Here is a 5754-nt window from a genome sequence, read left to right as displayed (position 1 = left end):
TATATATGTATATACGTATACAGTTTAGGGAGACGTATACATTTCCCTAAGGTCCCTGGGTGATGCAAACAGTTTGAGCTCAACTGCTAACCTAAAGGGTAGTGATCTGAAAATCGACTCAATGGCACCTAAAAACAACAACACCTATACATTTCCCTGAACTATTAGTAGCGTATTTTACATGTTTTTTAAACTCCATCCATCCATTCATCCATCCATCTATCCGGGGTTACAACCTTTCTCATCAAAATGTGTCTCTATCAGTTAGAACCGACTTGATGCCAACAGGTTTTTGGTTTTTTTTTTAAGAGCTCTCCCAAGGAGCCCTGGTGGCACAGTGGTTAAGCACCTGGCTGCTAACCGAAAGGTTGGCAGTTCAAACCCACCAGCCACTCCATGGGAGACAGATGTGGCAGTCTGCTTCTGTAAAGATTACAGCCTTGGAAACCCTGTGGGGCAGTTCTATTCTGTCCTGTAGGGTGGCTATGAGTCACAATTGGTTTGATGGCAGCAGGTTTGGGTTGTTTTTAAGAGATCTCCCAGAAGAGTAGTTATCTTAAAGAAAGAAGGAGTCAGTACAACTGTTTGACCCAGTATACAGCCTTTGTCATCTGAGGGAAGAGGCAGTCCTGGCTACAGCAAGGGCTTGTCATTTTGTTTCCTGAACTCATGGCAGAATTCTGGGGAGAGCAAAGGGTTGCAAGGAAGAACTACCTGTACAACCATTCTTGATGCTGCCACCACAACCGTCACCACCAGATCTGCTCACATGCCTGTTACAAGGCAGGCTCTCTGCTAAACGCTTGGCAAAGCACTATGTGTAATCTCCAGGACAATCCTCAAAATAAGCATTCTTATCCTTGTTTTATAGATCAAAAAATCGAGGCTGCAAAGATCTTAACCAGAACTTTCTTCTGGACACCAGACCCTCATCACAAGCGTAAATGAACATCTGCATTTGGAGAGTCCACAGACATGTTAAATCCAACACTTCCCAAGTGCCTCTCTACCTACAGCCTCTCCTCTCCTTATTCCTGCAAATTGACAGCTGTGGGGTTAAACCCCTTAGAACCAGTTATGATCTCTGGCCCAAAGCCTTCAATAGTCCCCATGGCATAAAGAATTAAGTGTGACTCCTCACCGTGGCATTCAAAGCCTTCTATACTAGACCCCCACCCTGCACGCCTAGCTTTATCTCCTACTGCTCTCCTACATCCCAGCCAAGCTGAACTCTTTGCTGTTCCCCAGTGATCTTGCTCATGCTGTCCCCTCCACCTGAATGTTCTCCCCTTCTTTAGGGCTATGTATTGAAAATCCATGCATTCTTCAAGATCCATTTTAAATTTCCAGTTCCTCCCTATCACATGCTCCAATCTCCCATCAAAATATCATTTTCCTTCCTTTAACTGTAATTATTGTTTGTACATACCTTGTATTCTAGACTTGTTCTGTGACTCTGTGTGCTTGACTTTTCGTCCTCATGAAAACACAGGCTTCTGAGAGAGCATAGGCTGTGTCCTGCTCACCTTTGTCTCCCTAGCACCTCCTAGCACCATTATTTCCTGGCACAAAGAAGGAAAAAGTGCTCTATTACATCACTGAAATGATGTAGTACTTTCTATCTTAAGAAAGGCCATTATTCAAATAATTCATGCTGAACTATAGAGTCCAATGTGTGCAAGGACTAGACCGGCATCTGACACAAGATTGTGCCACTCTCGAGTCCTATCCCACATCCTTTACTTGAGTAAGATGGGACATACACTCATGTAATTCAGTGTGAAAGACTGGGATCCAGCTACAGAGGGCAGGAAGAGGCCTTGGCCAATCACCAGCTAGGAAAGCTGGCCACCTTACAGTAGGCTGTGCCTGACACTGGGGGAGATGTTCAGTTGGGAGATAAGAGTCTCGCCTCCTCTATAAAGGCACCACAGGAGAAGTTTTGTCACAGTTGAGTTTGAAAGGTTGTTAGGAATTAAGAACAGAGGGTGAGTGAGTGAAATGTGTGTGTGCATATTGTGTATTCAGTGGGTCACCTGGCCATTTGTGAACAGTGAGGAGAGCCCAATGCCACAGCAGACACAAGAGGCTTCCCTGGGCCCTGTGGTCTTCTGCGCAGCCCGACTGGCCCTTGACACTGGAGAATACTGAGGCACGTGGCAGGCTACATCTCTTTTGCCTATTTGTTTCCATCATGAATTTTTTTTCTTTAAAGAGGAGAAGGAAGTTAGAGTCGTCTGTGTAATTTCCTTCTTTGCTCTGGCCCACTTCAGGCTGTCAGCCCAGTCTAGTCATCTTCTTTCCCCAAATTAATATACAACGTGTCGTCACCTCTTTTTTAAAATAAAGACCCAGCTATCCAGCTTCAATGACCTTAAAAACTCAGTTTCTGTTCAGATTCATCTTTTCTTCCCTATTCCTTCCTCCCTATGACACCCCTCCCCCACCCCACCAAAATGGCTCAGCTTCTGGACTTTTTGTTCAAGGCCCCCAATTCATTTGTTCACTCAATTCAAAACCTTGGCATCATTTGTAATTCTTCTCTTTGACTTGCCACCTACCTTTAATCAAGTATTCTCTTGCTTTTCATTTGTAAATTCTTAAAATTCTCAAGGCCATTTTTAGTTTAAACCACTGATCATCAAAGAATGGGGGATAGGGTGGAGGCAAGGAGATGGAGTATCATTTAGGATTTTTTTCAAAATGCGCATGTCTCACCCCAAGATGCTTATTTTCCTTGGAGAGCTAGGGAGGTATAGGGAGGTGCTGAAAAGGCTCCACAGTTGATGCTGACACATACTGCTTAGCACTGCTCACTCAATCCTTATCACCTGGATACCTGCAATCACCTCCAACCAATCTCTTTGGCTTCCACTTCCCCTGCCCAGTCTTTTTAAAACACTGCTTTCAACAAAACATGTTCCATTAAAGGTATAGGTATGTATATCATATGCATGTATAGGTGTATCTGTACTCATACGTGTATACATGTTTGACTGTGCTACACATATATTCATATACGTAACAAAGCACATGGGGGCCACAGTCACAGACACTTTGCAGACATAACCAAACACCTTAACGGGTTTGAAGGCTTAGGACCATAGTCTTGTGGATCAGCTTGGTCAACTGGCACAACATAGTCCATAAAGTTTGTTCTGCATCCTAGTTTGGTAAATAGCGTCTGGGGTCTTAAAAGCTTGCGAGCGACCATCTAAGATACAATGATTGGTCTCTACTTGTCTGCAGCAAAAGAGAAAGAAGGAAACCAAAGACCCAAATGAGAAACTTGTCTACAGGACCTACTACCTATACAAATCATGGCCTCATCTATCCCAAGACCAGAAGAACTAGATGGTACCCTGTTACCACTACTGACCGTTCTGACCAGGGACACAACAGATGGTCCTGGATAGAATGGAAGAAAATTGTACAACAAAACTCAAATTCTTAAAAAGTCCAGACTTACTGGACCAGTAGAGAATAGAGGAACCCTCGAGACTATTTTCCTGAAATACTGTTTGAACTCTGAACTGAAACCACTCCTGGAGGTCACCTTTCCACTAAATAACAGATTGGTTCATAAAATAAACAGCATCACCCATGAGTACTCTGCTCCTTTAAAAAAGACAACAAAAAACCACCTATATGAGACCAAACGGTCAACATTTATTCTAAAGCAAGCATGAGAAGGTCAAGGGGTCAGGAAAGCTAGATTAATGGGAACGGCTCTCACAGGAGAAAGATGTGGCAGTCTGCTTCTGTAAAGATTTACAGCCTTTGTAACCTATGGGGTCGACTCTGATCGTAATGGGTTGTTTGGTCTCTCGTGGCTCTGCACCTTTATACCAGGGCTTTGAACCAGTTTGTTCCAGTTCAAACCCCTGCTGAGAATTTGCATTTTCACTCCAGATGTACTGAATCAGAATCTACATTTTAACAAGATCCCCAAGTGATTCTTAGGTATGATAAATTGAGAACCACTGCCCTACCAGTGGTTCTCAGAACTGGTCCATAACCAGCAGCATTAGTACAGCCTGGGAACTTCTTAGAAATACGAATTCTCAGCAGAGATTCCAACCGGACAGAACCGGTTTCGAGCCCTGCTTTATACAGTCTATTCCCATTGTTTGTAATGATTTTCCCTTTGTTTTCTTAACTCCTTCTAGTTCTTCAATTCTCAAATCAAGTCTCTTATTTTTTTTTTTTTTATTCTGCTTTAGGTGAAAGTTTACAGCACAAGTTAATTTCTCATACAAAAATTTATACACATATTGTTTTGTGACATTAGCTGCAATCCCCACAATGTGACAGCACACTTCCCTTTCTACCTTGGGTTTCTGGTAACTTTTTTTATTAAGACCATTATGTGAGACGTACTGTACAAAAAAAATTAAGGTGACAAGTCCCTGTCCTTAAGAAATTTACAAATCTAGACAGAATCTCCACGGAAGAGATCCTAATCAGAGTAAATGGCAAGCCCCAAAATACACAAAGCACCGACGAGCGGATCTGTGCTCGTCCTGCTGGAGCAGGCAGGCCTCGGGCTGAAGAAGGGTGCAGCCTGTGGGCGCTAAGCTGGGAACGAGAGGGGCTCCCTGCGGGGCGCGGGCTCGGACAACTCTCGGGAGCAGCAGACGCTAGATCGCCCGGGCCCCTGTGAGAGCCGCTCTCGGGGCGCCGCGCGCGGCCGCTCAACTACGAATTTATTCGGAAACTACCAGGACTCAGTTTAGGGCCGGTGAGGTCCGAGGCGGCGAACTGGGTTCCCCTGAGACTTCGTCGTCGACCACACGGACCACCCCCCACCCGCTTCCGTGACGCAACACCTGGCGTTCTTCCTCCTTCGCCTCCCAAGCCTCAGGCTCCCCCAGGGCTTCAGTTCCTCAGTGGCCGGCAGAGCGGTGAGGGCGGGAGCAGCACTCTGTTCAGCTCTCTGCACACCTCTCTGCACCCCCCCACGCCACTGCTCGGGTCTTCTTACGAGCTGTCAGGGAAGACTAGCCGGGAGCTGGTGCGCAGGCGTGCAAACGTGCTCACTACGGAGGGGCGCTTTCCCCCGTCCGACGAGGATTCGTTACATTGCTGTGACGCACTTGGCACCCTGCTCACCGCCTTCACTTACCATTGGCTGTTGCGGAAGTCTGTCACACAACCACGCCCCCTCCCTGCCTCCCCTCCCAGCTCGACGCTTAATACACCGTCCAGGAGGCCACGCCTCACCCCCCTTCCTGCCGCTGAGTCCTGCGATTGGCTCAGGGAGCTGGCATGCTTTCCCGCCCCCTGTCTCTCCTCCCCGCGGGAGCAGACATTCGCGCAGCATCTGAGAGGCTGGCGGGACCCCACGGAAGTTGTCAATCAAACCTCTCCCTGCCCGCCTCCCGCGAGGCCCCTCCCCCGAGCCGCGCTCCCTTGCGCGCGCGCACACAGGCACACGCTGCCTTGCCTGTACCAACCACCTCTCAAGTTGTAGCGGTCGCTCGCCGGGCTCCTCCGTGGGCGGCACACGGGCGCGTGGGGGAGGGGCGGGCCGCTCGGCGCCCGAGAGCGAGTGCGCGCCGAGGGCCGGGCGGCGGGTCAGCGTCTCGGGCGATGAGGGGCCGGCGCTGACAGGAAGAGCCGGCACCGCGGCGGCCGCTTCGAGGGGACCCGCGATGGCTGCGCCTCGGGAGGCGGTTCCAGGCAGGACGGGCGGCGCTGGCAGCGGCCACTGAAGTGCTGGCCGGCCGGCCGGCTGCGACCTGGGCTGAACGG

Source organism: Trichechus manatus, unplaced genomic scaffold (assembly GCF_000243295.1).
Source record: "Trichechus manatus latirostris isolate Lorelei unplaced genomic scaffold, TriManLat1.0 scaffold00187, whole genome shotgun sequence".
Lineage (NCBI taxonomy): Eukaryota > Metazoa > Chordata > Mammalia > Sirenia > Trichechidae > Trichechus > Trichechus manatus.
Note: the sequence above shows the minus strand (reverse complement) of the source record.